Source organism: Marmota monax, unplaced genomic scaffold (genome assembly GCF_021218885.2).
Source record: "Marmota monax isolate L192 unplaced genomic scaffold, Marmota_monax_Labrador192_F-V1.1 WCK01_AAM20220418_F8-fsc00010, whole genome shotgun sequence".
Classification (NCBI taxonomy): Eukaryota; Metazoa; Chordata; class Mammalia; order Rodentia; family Sciuridae; genus Marmota; species Marmota monax.
In genome coordinates this window covers 131691-148122 of record NW_026692321.1, presented here as the reverse complement: position 1 = coordinate 148122, position 16432 = coordinate 131691, and the positions used below count along the sequence as shown (strand labels likewise).

Genomic DNA, 16432 nt, shown 5'->3' with positions numbered 1-16432 from the left:
TTTCTTGCGAAGTGACACGGTGCGCACACAGACGTGGGGCTGAGGATGGCCCGAGTGACCTGGAAGGTTCCACTCTTGCCTTGGAACCATAAGAATCTGGCAGAAAAAGCTGGTCTTCCCCCGGCGCTGCCGTCACTCTGAGCCAGGAGAGGCGGGCCACCCCTCCTTTGTCTCTCCTCCTGTTTCTCCTACCTGCAGGTTTCTAGGTGGCTTGTCCAACGTCGTTGGGATCAGAGGGGAGATGCCCCCCCCCCCCGCGCCCCGTGGCAGGAGTGGAAGGAGGGGCAGGAGGGACAGGAGTGGCAGGAGGGGCAGGAGGGACAGGAGGGGCGGGAGGGGCAGGAGTGGCAGGAGGGGCGGGAGGGGCAGGAGCGGCCGGGTGGTCTCAACTGGAATGGGCCATGAGTTTGCCAGGGAGCTGCTCGGGCAGGACCCTGTGCTGGGAGGTGGGAACTGGGTTTCGGAAGCGGCTTTTCTTCTTGTGTTTCCCACTGTTTCCTTCCCCTCTGATCTGAGACGGACTGTGCTCACCTGTCATGAAGCTCTCCTTTCCCCTTATCAGAATTCTACAATTGAAGCTTCCTTGTGGCTTGTTTTTTGGCTATTGCCTTCCTTCAGTTCTGAAGCTCTCAGTTTAGAGTAGCTCATCTCCCTAGGGCACGGCCCTTCTCTGTTTCTGGGAAGGCTCACCTTGGTCACCTGTACCTTATGAAGCACAGCCACTGGGCTGCCTTAAAGCTTAGGCGATTCAGACTTCTGGGACATCTCAAGCTAGACATGGGCTGAGTCTCCCCAAACTTGGGAATCTGTCAGATTCTCCTGGTTCTAAGTATGTCATGCAATTTCAGATCACATCCCAGGCATAGTGAATCCTATGCCCAAGGTGCTGAGTCCTGTTTATGTCAGTGGTTTTCAGCCAGGGGTGACTTTGCCCCAAGAGGGCTTTGGAAGTGACCAGAGCAGTTCTGATTGTCCCAGCTGTGGGTTGCTGCTGGCATCTAGTGGATAGAGACCTGGGATGCTGCAAAAACATCCTGCATTTCACAGGACAGTCTCTCCCACCAGGGACAGTCCAGCTGAGGTGTCGACCATGCACGAGCTGAGAACCTGGACTCCGATTCTCTGGGGCCATCAGGTATGACCACAGGGGCTGTCTCACCTGCTGGGGAGTGATTTTAGTGCCAGTTCAGTTTCCAAATCCTCTAATTTGTGCCATGGACTGAAATTGTGTCCCCATAATTGCATGCTGCAGCCCTGGACAGGTGTGATGGTGACTGAGGTGATCAGGGCCGGATGAGGCCGTGAGGGTGGGGCTACCATGAGGGGATCAGTGCCCCTATGAGAAGAGAGACCAGAGGACAGGGGCCTTCTGAGGACACAGGGAGAAGGTATCCATCTGTGATCCAGGAAGAGGGCCCTCCCCAGAGCTGGACACGTGCGGGCACCCTGGTCTTGGACTTCCAGCCCCAACCTGTGGAACGCTGTTCTGGCAGCGCCACTGGCTCACAGTGTGAGCCTGCTCCAGTGTGACCTGGCAGGTCGCTCCTCACTGTTAGGGGACCTTCTCTCCCACTGCCTCCCCGGGCACTCCCCAGTGCTCTCCACATCACAGGACACCAGTGCCCCCGGCCTTTGTTAGAAAGCTCTGGTTTCCCTTCCTTGGATTTGTTCCCAGGGGCTGTCTTGCAGTTCCCTAAGGGACGTTTCAGGGTTGGTGGGAAGACGAAAGCGAGCACCAGTGGACTCCCTCCAGTGCTTCTGGAGAGCAGAGGCCCCTTTTCTCCGTCCTTCCAGCCAGAGAGGTGACTTCGGCACCCTGCATGACTGGGCAGGCCAGAGCAGGGCAAGGGGTGGGAGGAGGAAAAGAGGGCCTGCCCGTGGCCATTGCTCTCGGACCTGCGAGACCCGCCTCCAGCGTCTGGCCCAGAGAGGGCGTTCTCCCCGAGTGGTTCTGTCCTGCTGAGGGCGCAGCTCTGAGACTCCAACTGCCTCGGGGACAAAGATGAGGACAGAGAAGGCAAACCAAGGAGCTCCCCGCTGCACTGGCCCCTGGTCAGGGCGACTTCCTGTCCAGTTGGCCCGCCCAGCTGCCCCCTGGAGTCCTCAGATGACAGCCCTGAATTCTGCCGGTTGTTGGTGTGGTCAGCGTGCGAGAGCTCTGTGGGCCTGCTCACCTGGCTGGCTCCACAGCCCTGTGTTTCCCGTTCAGGGAGGATAGGAAGGAAGCAGGTGCAGTGTTCTGGGCTGGAGGCTCCTGGCTGTCCTGCCTATTCTGTTGCCGAGTCTCCTCCGCCGTCAGTCCTGGCCAGGAGATCAGGTTCTGGCCAACAGCGAGGGCGGCAGTGAGTGCTGCGTGCCCAGTCCTTGCCTATCATGGGCCCTTCATGCTGTTGGCCTGTGCCCAAGGGCCAGCTGGATGCAGAGGTCAGCAAAGGGCTCCATGGATGCTCTGGCAGTCCCACAGGTTGGAGATGCCTGTGGTCCCTGGGTCACTGCAAGGAGGTGACATGTCCAACTGGGATCTGAGCAGCAGGTAGGTTTCAGTGGGCAAAGCCACTTGTTTCAGAGTTTGTTACCCCAACGAATGCACCTCTAGAGGACAATTTGAATCCTCCCTGACTTGACCACCGTGTAAAATGCTAGACTTGTGATGAGGGACTTTTACCTCTTCTCTGGTTAACTCCTATCAAATGGATCTATTTGTCTGACCCACTAATATTACTTTTTTTCTGCCCTCGGCAATGTTGAACGATAAATTGAAGCAATCTTTGGAAGATTCAGACTCTTTGGAGGAAAGACAGTATGTACAGACAAGGGGCAATTATCATAATTCTGGGCACCGCTCTGCCAGATGCATGGGGAGAGAAACTATTAGTCATCCCTTAACTCTGACAGAGGTACCGTTTCTTCAGGTGAGATCTGCAATAATTAAAAAGCACACGGCTTCTGCCTCCCCACCTCAGCCTGCCTTCCACGATCGCGGTGCCCTTGAGCAGCATCTTCTGCAGGCACGGTGGCCTCTGAGGCTGGAGGGTTGGTAGGGCTGCCTGGGGAGAGCTAGCTCCTGGCAGATTTCATGGTGTGGTGCCGGGGACAGCGCCCGCCATCCAGGTCACTGCTAGATGCAGTTTAATTAAGCAAGGAGGGTACTGTGGGGGCCGCTCTGCCCTGTTTGATTTGTGTGGTGGTTGACACGTTTGGGAGCGCCATCAGAAACCAGCTGGTGTAAATGGAGAGAGTCACTCACCTGAGTGATTAAATTAGCTCAGCGGAAATGCAGTGAGCTTTATTAAAGGCGCCCTGGGAAGCAGCTGCCTTCAGCCCAGTTGTGGGGAGGAGGGGGACAGCCTGACGAAGGTCAGTGCTCTGGGTGGTTCCCAGTCCCAGCTGGTGGCCAGGTCCTGGGAGCTCCTGCTTACCTGTCCCCACTCTAGCCAGTCCTGTCAGATTCTCCCAGGGAGGTGTGGAAATCTGCTCCCTCCTTTAAACAATGCTTTTACTTTGTAACTTTAGGTTTCACTTTTCTTTTTGGTACTGGGAATTGAACCCAGGGGAATTGACCACCGAACCACATCCTCAGTCCTTTTTAATACTGTATTTAAATATAAAAATAAACTCAGGGTCTCACAGAGTGCTTAGGGCCTCACTAAGTTGCTGAGGCTAGCTTTGAACTCACGATCCTCCTGCCTCAGCCTTCAGAACAGACGTGCAGGTCCTGTTTGTACCTGTGCTGGGCTGGGTCGGCCTGCACCATGATGCCCTATATGTACCGTCTCATGGTTAAGGAGCAGAACATCTCTGCCGCCCAGTGCACCGGGACGTGGCCTGTGTATGCGAGGGCTCTCTGCAGGGTGGACCGTCCGCCTTCTGGTGGAAGTGGCCTGAAGGACTTGCATTTTAAATAAAGAAGTGGTGAGGAAGCTGTGACGGGTGTGGAGACACTGGAGAGGTCCAGTCAGCGGGTGGCTCGGGTGACGGGGCGTGACAGCGTGGCTGTTGCTCTCTGCTGGAGCGCTTCTGTCATGGGACCCAGCACATCTGTCATGAAGGCTTGAAGCTTTCGGAGTCTGTCGAGGTGTCTGCTCTGTGGGACTGTAGCTGTGCTCCTTTTGCTGAGTTCTGTTGAAGAGTGTGGCCGCTGGTAGGAGTATCTTGGGGCACTGGGGACATGCTCTGGAGACTCTAGGACTTCATGCCCAACTGCCTCCCACTGAGAGGGTGTCAGGACCCGTGTGGGAGCTCAACTCCTGATGCCACCCTCCGTGGCTCCTCTCAGCCCCTGTTGATTTGTGCCAATAAGGTTCAGGTTCAGTTCACGCTGGAGTAAGGTGTGGCATGTGGGCGCCTGCCCTGGGTGCTCCTGAAAGTCTGCAGAGGCTGGGTGCCCGCTGGGGGCATTAGCCTGGCACTCCAGTGTGGTCAGCGTGCTGTTAGCATGGTGAATGGCGTCGGCCTGACATTAGTGTCTTGTTGGCATGGTGTGTGATATTAACATGGCATTGGATGGATTGTATGGTGTATGGTGTTAGTGTGACTTTATTGTGGCATAAGCGTGGCATCAACCTGGTGTCATTGTGGCGTTGGTGTCTGTGTGGTGCGTGGTGTTAGTGTGACGGGCCCAGGGGTCCGGTGTGCACAGTGGCCTGGCTTGCAGTTGGTGACGGGAGACAGCACTGGACCGTAGGTGGGTTTCGATGGGGAGCTGGAGGGCGAGCAGGCACAGACCAGTCTCTGGGCCGTGACTCTCTTGTGTGTGAAATGATCACGTCAGAACCACGACTTGCTTATTCATGTTCGCACACATAGTGAGGGTCAGAGGAGGTGGTTCCTGGCTAATGACCTACCAGAGCAGGCCAGCGAGTGAGCTCAGCAGAAGGTCCCAGGACCACAGCTGTCAGGCAGCAATGCTCTGTGGGATGGCCGCACTGGAAGAAGGAGGAGAGCCTGGGGCACCCAGAGGGGCGCTGTCTCCTGGACGCCAGGACTGAGCTCACTCAGCAAAGCAGTCTTCAGAGTAAAGGTTCCACCTGAGATTTGGCATCCTCAGGGGAACAAGCTGGAGAGCGACACAGACACACGCACGTCCACCATCTGGTGGGTCAGGGGAGAGGGTCCTCCTGGCTCAGGAGGTGATGGTGCAGGTGGGGAGGAGAGGTGTAACCAGAGGGGTTTGAGGGCAGCAGCCAGGGCCCTGCAGGGAAGGTGGCCCTGTCCTCAGAGCAGGCTTGTGGGCACACACAAAGGCTGAGTTCAAGGTCACACAATCATTCCAGCATGGAAGAGGCCAGCGGTGCCGAGTCCAACTGGCTTCCAGGAGGAAAAGGATGAAATTTTCAGAAAGATTTTAATAAAACTTAGACGAGGCTCATTGACAGGGCAACCTGCGGCACCTGTGGCTCTGTGGCCATCAGTGAGGTGGAGACTCATTCCGGAGGCGGGCTGTGAATTTCATAAAGCCCCTTCCTGCAGCCTTGCTCTGCCGTCTCCCTGGAGCCCAGGGAAGTGCACAGAGGGCACCTTCAAGGTTGCCGGCTGTTGTCTTAATGGAACAGAGGAACACGCAGTTAGTCTTTAAAAATGTAAGAGGAGGAAATAAACCTGGAAAAGCCCTGTTCCCCTCACGCTGGTCAAGCAGGAGGCTGCAACTAGTGGGAGGCCAGAGCATCGGGTAACCCTTGTTCCACAACACTCTGCTGATGGTGGAGGAGCCCTGGCCCCCTCGAACTCAGGAGTCCCCTCAAACAGTGTTCCCAGGACTCTCCAGTCCCCTCGAGTGGGGCAGGACCCTCGCTCGTCCCACCGTCAGCCCTCATCATCATCTCCCAGCATCCTGAATCCTATACCACAAGCCCACCCTCGATCCCAGGAAAGGGTGTGCACAGGCAGATGTGTCCCATGTCGCTGTCACTCAGGTGTGGCCCTGGACCTGCGGCAAGGCCTTGGCACCACCCAGACCTGCAGAATCATCATCTGCTTTACCATGGTCCCAGAATTGATCACACATGGTGGATCCTGGCCCTCTGCCGCCCTCGCTGCCCCCACAGCCACCTCCTATGCACATGCCTGTGCTGAGTGCCCCAGGCCCTGGAGGCCAAGCTGCCTGTGACACTGGGGCAGCAGGGAGCACCGTGGGGCGCTCACTCTGGAAATGAACACAAGGGGGCATTCACCTCAGAACACCCACCCACCGACTCATCCATCCATCTGTCCATCCATCCATCCGTCGGTCCCTCCAGCAGATCCTGCCGGTGCTCTGTGCTGGTCTTGGGGTGGGAGGAGCCAGGGCAGGCAGACTCACAGCCGGGCTCTGGGAAGGCCTCTGTGGTGCGAAGGGCCTGGATCGCGTCACCGGCTGGTGGCACACACCTCTGCAAGCTGAGGTGTGGTGGGTGGCCCTGCTGACCTTCCTGATGCGTTTCCTGAGGACAGGTGGCATTGTCAGAGCAGCTAGGCCATTCTGTCTCGGAAAGGACTGGGCACTCCTTTCCTTGCTGGACTTGGGGCCTCTGGGCTCCAGGCCCTGAGGCACCTCTGGGAGAGCCCGGTTGTGCCTTAGCTGGGCAGGAGGCGGGGCTCCACGTGAGCTGGGTCTCCGAGGTCCCAGTCCTGCTATTCTGCGGCTCTGTGGCCTCCTCGCCCAGCTAAGGTGTGACCCTGCCACCACAGTCCTGAGGCCCTCAGTGTCCTCTAGCCACCCCCCGTCCCATGGCACCAGAGACACAGTGGCACCTGGAGCTCGGCCAGTGGGGAGGAGGCTGCACGGCAGCCAGCTGGCCACCCTGAGCTCTGGTCTTCGCAGAGCAGCAAGACGATTCTTATTCTGAGGACATCTTTCACAATAAGTCCAAGTCAGGCGCTGAGAGATTGAAGTCCCTGGGAACGAGGTTATGGGGCAACGTGACAGACCTGAGGGAAGTAAATCACCAGCACCGATGACATTTTTCCAGATGGAAACAGAACGGAAGGTCTAATCAGGAAGAGGAATGAGGGTCTAACTCAGCAAGGTTTACCGATGGCTGCAGGAAAGCTGCTGACGTGACCCTCCTCTCCAAGGACAGAGGTCAGGGGCCGGGGGTCGAGAGCAGGGGCGATCGATGAGCATCCTCGAGGCCGGCAGGCAGTAGGCGGTCGGCAGTCTGCGGTGTTGGGGCTTCCTGGGTGTTCATTTATTCATGCAGGCTGTGTCTCACTACGCTGGACTTGGCTCACAGGAAGCACATCGCATAAAGAATATAAATAAATGATAAAGTGCTGGATCTTTAAGGTGGACTCAGAGGTCAGAGGGGAGGTGTGGGAAGACCTTCCCTCATCTCCTGCATCGCGCAGTGATCGAGCCAGACAAGCCCAGAGTGTCCGTGCAGCTCTGCCCAGTGCTCAGGGACTTCTGGGATTGCGTCCCGAGAGGGCAGAGTCAGTCCTACCCGGAGAGGGAGCACAGAGAAGGCCACACCACTGCCCAGCTACACAGGCCCAGGTGAGCCAGAGCCTTCTGCCACCCCAGCACCAGCACCTGGGCGGGGAGAGACAGGGCCACATGTCCCACCCCACCTGGCCAAGTGGCTTATGGCAGGTGCCCCAAACAAAAGCAAGTGGGTTCATCCCCACTCGGAATCAGGGCGAGTGTGTTTGGAGTGACGTTGCTGAGGAGGTGGCCAGAGCACTCCCCCCTGGAGGACTGTGGGGGCTGGCACAGGGGCTCCCTGAACCCCAGCAGCCCAGGAGGTATGCACTACCCTTGTCCTCCCACAGCTGGGGACTCTGGGCTTGAAAGCCTGGTCACCTCGGGTCACACTGGGAGGCTGCAGAGCTGGGCGCTGAGCACACATTCAACCCTCCTGGCTGCCCTCCCAGGCCAAGAGGGTGTTGAAGGGCCTCTCCTCATTGGCTTCAGGCCATGTCACCTGGAGACAAGGACCTGGGGAATGGCATCCACACCACGTGAGGGGCAAGCGGGGGCTCTGCAGAGATGGTTCTGATGCCTCCCTGGGTGGCCTTATAGTCACTCTGACCTGGGGACGCAGTGGAGCGGACGGTGTGCAGTGCTGGGCTGGGCCCTGAGGGGCCTCAGGCAGCCTCTGCTGTTGTTCCTGGGTCCTCACTGCCCCATGGAGAGCCTGTTCTGTCCCTCAGGTGAGGGGCTCTCGGGGTGAGGCCACGGGGGTAGAAGAACTGTGCCCCAGCCGTGGCCTAGTCCACCCCATGGGTGGCATGGCGCCAGCCTGGTCTCCCAGGCCCAGTCCAGCATTCCCAGGGAGCCCCTGTGGAGGGAAGGAAAGGCCTCTCCCGTCAGCCTGTGCTGGTTCCTGGCCCCGGGGCTGTGAGCGGGAGACCAGGCGCCTTGAGCCCCTAAAGGGGTGGTGGTTCTCACAGAGAATTGACCCATCAAGCCTGAGGGAAGCTGAGCGAGAGGTTGGCACCCGTAGGTGGGTGGGCCGGTCAGCCATGCCACCTGGATCTGAAGGCCCCAGAGAGGGCTTGTGTGTTGCAACCGTGGTCCCAGGGCAACCGGGCCCCAAGGCGGAGCTTTCAGGCAATGATGAGTCCATGAAGTGCTGAATGGGCACCGGGAGTGGACCTGGTTGGAGGCAGTGGGGGGGTGCCCTGCAGTTTATTCTTCTACTAGCTGAGCGGCCTCCTGTGCCGTGGTGGTTCTGCCCTAGAGCCAGTCGATCACAGACTGAGCCCTCCAAAACAAAGTAAGTCTCACTAAACGAAGTCAGCCTCACTGACAAGCTGACCGCCCATGGCTGTCGGGGGCTGGCTCCCACATCATGAGCTTGCCCCTGCAACCTCAGGACCTGGTCAGCAGGAGGCAGAGCAGGACCTCCAGTGTCCCCGCCATGCTCCTCACCTCTCTGTGCCCACCCTGTGTCTCTGGTGCTGCGGCTCCTTGCCCAGGCTGGGAGGCCAGCGCTGCTCCTAGTAGGAAGGGGCGCACAGCACACCCTCTTGGGGGCTTTCCCCTCGCTGAGGGGCTGAGCTCTGGGGGGGCTGCTCTGGCGGAGTACCAACACTGGTGGCCAAGGGACAGCAAATTCGCTCTGCACAGTTCTGAGGCCAGAGGTCCTAGGCAGGGCGGGTGTCTGCAGGGCCTGTGTTCTGCTCACAGATGGTGGCTTCTCACATTGTCCCCCCGTGGCAAAGGGTCTTCATGGGGCACTGATGCCACCCAAGGGCACCTCCCCATGACTTCGTTCCTTGCAAAGGCCCCTCCTGCCACCCTCGCGTGGGAGTGAGGCTTCAGCTTGTGAGTGTGGGGGCATGAGCTCCCAGACGCTCTATCTGCTCTTGGGGTGACTTGACAACTCAGCCTCCTCCTCACCAGAGACCTCATCTAACCGTCGGATTGCATTTTAACACCAACCTTTCTCTTTAGCGTTTTTCTGATTCCTTACTCTAACACGTTCTGAAGAATCTACAAAGGAAGCCGTTCTCCTGCCTCGGTCCCGCCTGCGCCTCTGCCTTTCTCTGCGCCCAGCACCCACTCTTGGGAGGGCCCGCGGGCACCTTCTCCTGTGTGCCAGGCACCGGCACAGACAGGCGTGGCCCATCTGTGGTCAGGAGAGGTGTGGGTGGGTGGGGATGATGGCCTCTCAAAGGACAAGGGAGAGGAGGCCTTTTCTTTTAAGGTTTCCCACGTCGCTCCTCTCAGAGGGGATGTGTGTCCTTCTCCTGTGAAGGACGTGGGGAGGAAGGGACAGTGAGCACCTCCGGGTGGCAAGCAGAGCCAGGGCTCTGAGGGTCCTGATTTATTGCATTGGCTGCTCCACGTGGTCCCTCTGGTCACCAACAGGAGCTTAGGACACTGCGAAGACCTGCCAAGAGCAGAGGGCCACACCACAGGACAGGCGGAGCCTCCCACACAGGCCGCCGGCTCCGTCGTCCTCGCTTTTGCACTCAGGGAGCGTGGCTTGGATTCCAGTCAGGCAACCGTGCACACAGCTCCACCCAACAGAGGCTGTGCTTTTTGACTGGAACCATGAACCAAGCTCCTGACCAACGCAGCCCACCGGCCCTCCGAGCCAGAAGGTGAGCATGCGTGGCTTTCCCCTTGCCCAGCGAGGCTGATTTGTGGCTGCCGCTGATGAGTCACTCTTTGGACGGGGCAGGTTCATGCGGTTATGTCGCATCAGGAAAAAGGGGTGATGAACCTGGACCATTAGCTCTGAGTTAATGGTGTGATAATGGTTCCATATTTCTTCCTCCCGATGGGCTGCGGGGAAGTTGGTGCTCAGCAGCAGGTCATCAGCCAGGCAGAACCAGGGTAAAAACCTGGAGTGTCTCTCCAGCCTCAAGGAAATCCTAAGTATGTGTGTGCATATGTTTACTGCTGGTGTGTATTTGTGCGTGCACATGTGCATGCTCTGTGAGCTGGCATGTGCAAATACAGACGTCCATGCACAAAAATGGTATGTGAACACATGTGTACCTGTGTGAGGCTGTGCACACAGCCATATTTCTTGTGCTCCATTCATGTGTGCTGGTGTATGTATGCACATATGTGCATGTTCCATGTGCATGTAAGCTTGCACACACACAAACACTGCCTATGCACACCCAGGAGTGGGAGAACCACGCCTCCGGGGCACGGGAAGGGAGGGCTGGAGATAGCACCAGCGTCAGCAGACAGTACAGCCTGTGTGAGCGGGGCTGACTTCTGAAGGACCGGCGTCCACCTTCCTTCCTTTCGTCCCTCCCACAGTGACAGGCTGTGGGGATGTGTGACCTGCCTGCCGGACTCCCGGCTTCCTGAGGCAGGCACACATTGGTGGCGACCAGAGGGGCTCCTTCCAGTCCAGGCTGGGTGTCAGCTGGACGGGCCTCACTTTCCTCAGAGCGCTGTGCAGCGACTCCCACCAAGTACGCCGTCCTCCCACCACCTACCCTGCGGCCTTCAGGGAGCACCCGGGCTCTGGCTGCCTCCTCCTCAGGCCATCAGGGCCATCTGTGGGAGGCAGGTACCTCCTGAGAGGGAGGGCAGTGCAGGTGTGAAGGGAGTCCCTGGAGTCCAGGGGGGAGGGCTGCACCCGAGGGCTCCTGGCCTTTGCCTGGAAACGCCTCCTCCATGTGCTGACTTGTCCTCTGGGTTGAAGGCCTGTGGGCTTGAGGGCAGCGTGGGGACAGTGGAGGGCCCAGGCTGCACCACCCCAGGCCGAGGGTCCCAGAGCTGAGGTGGAGACCGGAAACCTGCTGGCCCAGCTGTGGAGCAGGAGGTGTGGCTTGTGTTCAGCCAGTGGCGCTGGGGCCGCCAGGCCAGCCCACTTCAAGCTGTCAGTGGCTCTGCTCCGCCCGTGGTGGAAGGCTCCAGGAAAGTGGGAGCAGCCAGCCCCAGGACCTTGGCCCCCCATCCCCTGCGCCCAGGCTGCTGAGCCCAGGGTCCCTGGAGGCGCCTGCTCTTCTGTGCCCCCTGCAGGGTGGAGGCAGAAGGGGCTCCCTGCTCCGGGGCTGGGTTCCTGCTCCTGTGAGCAGGTCCTCAGGCCTGGCCTCCTGCTGTGGGAGCTGCGCACCTGAGCAGCGGGCCCCGGCCTCTCTGCTTCACCTGCACGAGCGTTCTGCACACAGCGCCCAGTGCCTTTCCCCTGGTTTCCAAGTCTTCAGGAAGGCCATCTGAGGAGGAGCATGCCACCCAGGGTTCTTGCCAACTTGGGACCCTGGCAGGGCAGGCGTGTGACGCGGGAAGGTGGATTCTTGGATGCTTAAAGAAATCTGTGACTCCTCACTGACCTGACCTGCTTCCTCCTGGTTAGTAGATTACTCAGGTCCTTCTACAGTGTCTTGCAGGAACTGGGAACAAGGACAACAGCAGCTCCATCAATAACTGACCCCGGCAGGCAACGCCCCAGGACCTGGGTGACTAAGGCAGGCGACCCGCACCACCGACATGATGGGTCGGGCAGGTGGGGAGGCTGTTTGGGCAGGTCACTGGGGAGGCTGCTTGCAGGCCGCGTGCGGAGGGGCGAGGACTGTCCCGGGGGTAAGGAGGGGCTGGACTGGAAGGACACATGGAGGCTTGCTCCCGTGTGTGGCGTGGGACATGGGGACGCTGACTTCCGCCGCCTTCCAGGTTGAGGACAGTGGGACAGGAAGCCAGCAGGGCTGGCACGTGGGGCAGTGATTTCACTTCTGTGTGTAGCCAGGCAGGGTGCTGAGTGGCCGCTCAGGAGTCGTTTTGCCCGGGTGTCTGGAGAGACAGCGGCAGTCACTGATGTGGGACAGAGGACAACACGGGTCAGGATCAGCGGCTTCACCCACAGCTCTCTTCTCTGCTTCTCGGCAAGATCCGGAGGTGCGCCACACCCGCTGCGGGCCCTCCCCTCCTCAGACACTCGTGTGCACCAGCTCCACTGTGCGCCAGCGCAGTCGCACACGCCTGTAATCCCAGTGCCTTGGGAGGCTGAGGCCGGAGGATGGCAAGTTCAGCCACCAGGGCATGCCCAGCCCCTCCACCCGACAGGATGGCCACCGTCACAATCACGGACAGCTGCACGTGCTGGTGGGAGAACTGGAGCCCGTGCGCGGCACCTTCTCCTGTGCTTCTTGGCTGCCGGCCCTAACGCTCACGCAGGCTTCTTTTCCAACAGTTCCGAGAGTGAGGTGCCCTTCACGCCCGGCACGGCTGCCTTCCACCTGCTGTGAGCTGGGCAAGGCTGCCCGCGCCTCCACAGGCCCCTGCTCCACCAACCGCTTCACGGCAGCTGCCGGCAGCGAGCAGAGCTGGCGGGCAGGTGTCACCGTGCGGGACCTCCAGCTGGCCGTGCGTGTTGGTGGGTGGCACGTGGGCACGGGTGGGCCTGGCCGAGCATATGTACCCCCGGGCCCTTGCTTGTGTGGAACAGAAGCAGCGATTTTATGCGTCTGGTTTTCTCCCCAGGCCTGCGAGGGGGGTGGTCCTCTCTCGGTTTATACGGTGGAGCCTAAAGCTTGTCCAGAGTCACCCAGCCATCAGGGCGGGTCCCAGGCCTGAGCAGACCCACTGTCTTCTCCCCGCTGTGAGCCCGGGCGAGCAGCTCAGCACAGGACACGCCTGCCCTCCACCGGCCTCTCTCCCTGCACCTTTATTGTGGTGCCGTGTGCACGGGGCCTGCTACCGCGTCACTTCAAGTGCAGCCAGGGGCATCACCTGCATGTGCCTGTCCCAGGGCCACCACCATTGCCTTTCCAGACTCTTTCCTCCTGCAAAGCCAAAGCCCTCCCCACTGAGCTCTAACTAGTCCCCCAAGCTCTCTCCCAGAGTTCGGCGGCTCCAGGTTCCCCGCGAGCAGGAGCACACGGCACCTGTCCTTTGTGTCTGGGAGGATCACTTGGTGCCATGGCTTCCAGGTGAGCCTCCTTGCGGCAGGTGTCAGGATTTCATTTTGGGGGCTGACTAATGTTCCACTGCCTGTCCAGACCTCCCTTTGTCTGTCCCTGCTTCAGTTGATAGACACAGGTGGTCACTTTTTGGCTGTTGAATAGGTCTACTGTGAGCGTGGGTGACTGCCCCCCAAGTCTCGTGCTGACACTCCTTCCTGTTGTGGGATTCCAAGGGTGCAACCAGGTGGGACCTTTAAGAGGTGACTAGGTCATGGACACAGTCCTCTGTGGGTTCATGGATTGGCAGGTCAGTGGATTAACAGTCATCTCTAGGGTGGGTCTTCTCAAAAGTTTGTTTGGCTGATTCTTGGGCACACCCTGTGGCCATGGATGCTGGGGCTGCCTTTGGATTTACCAGAGTCCCACCGGCGAGGTCCCCTGGACCGTGGACCTCGTGGCCGAGCCTGTGTTCTCATCCATTCTGGGCAGTCACAGAGCAGAAGAAGGACCAAGACAGGGCATCTTCAAGACCCTGTTCCTTTTGGCACAGACCCGGAAGGGGGTTGCTGGTCATGTTGGTGGGCTGCCGGCTGTTCCTGGGCCACACTGTCCTGCTCCCCCGGCAATGCCTGCGGGGTCCAGGCACGGCTTTCTTCTCAGAAGAGCACTGGAAAGGGAGAGGGGTGTGTGGGGCTGAGGTTTGGCATAGGCCGAGAGAGCTCCAGACTCAGGAGGTCTGACGGCCCAGAGCAGGGGAGCGGAGCTCTGTCCCGGTGGACAACCGTGGGCCGATGTCTTGGAGAGGGCACGGGCACTGGCTGGCCTTGCCCGGCACCCATCGTCCCTGGTGCTGCTGCTGCGTGGCACCGAGCCTGTCCCTCGGCCTGGCTGGTGTGGGCCCGGCAGCCCGGTCCTCACCACCTGCCTCCCTCCCTGTGGACGCAGCTCTGTTCAGGTGCACAGTGCGAGGGGAACACACGTCTCACTCCCGGGTGCCGAGGCCATGCTCTGAGGCCCCCGACCCCGTCTCTCCTGGGGCCTCAGACCTCTTCCCCGTGGGAGGGCCAAGCGCTCCCACCACCTCTGGGAGAGGGGGCTGCGTAGAGGGGCATTGAAGAAAAAGCGAGTCTTGCCGGGTGTGCGGGTGAGGGTGGGTTAGCAGGTTGCTCCCGGAACCAGGCAGCTGCCTGGGACAGGCTCCTCACTACCAGGCTGGGCAAGTCTGACCTGAGACCTGACGTCCGTTTAGATCTGTCCCTGGGGCTGGGGCTGTGGCTGTTGGTGTACCTGGAGGGCGAGGCGCGGGTCAGCGTGTCCTTTGGTCTGCCGAGCAGGTCCTCCTCCTTTAAAGAGAAAGAAAAATGGGGCCACAGCATCAGCTCTGAATTCCTGAGCCAGGCAGGCGCAAAGCCCTCCGGACCCTGTTACTCACCAGTCTGCTCATTTAGTTTAGGGTTCAAACAGCTCTGCAGAATGTACAAAGGCCCAGCGGTCACCATGAAGGTTCGTATGTTGTTATTCTCTCCACATGATGTGGGCATGGTGGGGCCTGTGGCTGAACCTCTCAGCAGAGTGGGATGGAGCTTGGGGACCAGGCACGTGTGTGGGGCGTGAATTTGCACTGACTGCTGGAGAGGACAGCATTTCTTAGAGTCAGGTCATACTCTCATGTACTGTTTGCTCTCCATTTCACCACTTTAACAAATCCCAATGTCCTTGGTTCTGCCCCAGAGAGGGCACTTCTTGATTGCTGGGGGGGTGGGGTGGGGTGGAAAACCGTGCGCTCTCACCACGGACAGAAACCCAGAGCCAAGGGCCTAGGTTGGCAAGACAGGTCTGGGCACTGCTGAGGGACTCGGGGCTCCGCTGAGGCCTGTAGGTCCACACACCTGGGTGTCCTGCTCCTTGGACACTTCACATACCACCTACAGCATCCGCTGACCTTCCAGGGGCGATCACCTACGTGCAGGAAAGGGGGAAATACAGAGGAGAGGGGCCAGGGGGAAGGAGCGGGCCCTAAGTTCTCTGGCTAGGCAGAGTGTGTCTGGGAGCCTCCACCTGTGCCCGGCCCCTCCCCTGGGCACCCGTCTCTGCACATGCAGCTGACCTTTTGCAGAGATCTCCTTTCCTTCCAACCATCGATTCTTCAATGGCATCTAATGATGATGTAAGGAAGCGGCCGGCTCCGAGTTCAGCACTATTGATCACTCCTAAGGAGCCACCGGGGACAGACCCAGCACTGCCCCTCGCCTGGCATCCCGCAGACTTCTGCCCCGGCCAGGCCCTCCATCCCTGCCCGCCCTGTGCCTGAGGCCTGGTGCTCGCCCGCCCCCTCTGCGCCCTCCTGCAGGCTCATCCGCTCTCTGCAGAGCAGTCTCCCTCTTCGTCAGCCCAAATCCTACCCGGGCTTCCCGGACACCTTTCAAATATCACTCCAAATGTCAGAGAGCAGGCTGATCTTTGAAAACATAGATCAGAACACGTCGTTCTGTCCTTGAGAACTTTAATGGTTCCCAATGCCCTTTCAGTGTGCCCCAGGACCCATCTGCCCGACCTGGGCCCACCGCCCCCTCAGAGCTTCCGTGTCCCACGGCCTTCGCTGTCCTCAGGACGTCTCAGGGATAGGGCAGGCTGTGGCTGTGCAGGCTGGTCTCCTCCCTCTTCACGTGGCTGACTCTGCCTCAACACCTTGTCCCCGTTGAGCATCAGAGAGTCACAGGGAGAACTCTGTGAGCCCTTGGTCTAAGAGAGCCCCTGCCGTGGTCAAAGAGTGGCCTCCAAAGGTGCCCACATCCCATCCCCCAGAGCCTGGGGACAGGTGGTGTACCTGCATCTGGGGGTTAGTATTTGAGGTGGGCAGAGTGTCCTGGCTGATGGGGCCCGGCGTATCCCCTGTGTGCTGAGGAGTGGAAGAGGGAGGCAGAGGCTGGTCAGAGGGAGGGTCGAGAAGGACCTCTCACCTCGACGGCTCTGCAGGAGGGAGGGCACCGGCCAGGCTCTCTGGGGCGGCTGCCTCAGTGAGGATGCCGCAGGCCTGCAGCCACGAGAGTGGATTCTGCCAAGGAACAGGGCCCTGGCCCTGCGGTTCTCACCCGTGAGATCCTGGAACCCTTCTGCTGCCCTGTGACGCTTGTGTGGA

At 59.5% G+C, this 16432-nt stretch overlaps 1 long non-coding RNA gene across 1 annotated transcript; it reads left to right on the top strand.

Moving 5' to 3' along the window:
- The first annotated feature begins 390 nt into the window (after nucleotides 1–390).
- On the top strand, nucleotides 391–15000 carry LOC124090543 (uncharacterized). Its single transcript, XR_009226509.1, has 3 exons — nucleotides 391–7474; nucleotides 9794–11897; nucleotides 12134–15000. It is a non-coding gene; the product is annotated as an uncharacterized LOC124090543 (long non-coding RNA).
- The last annotated feature ends 1432 nt before the right edge of the window (nucleotides 15001–16432 follow it).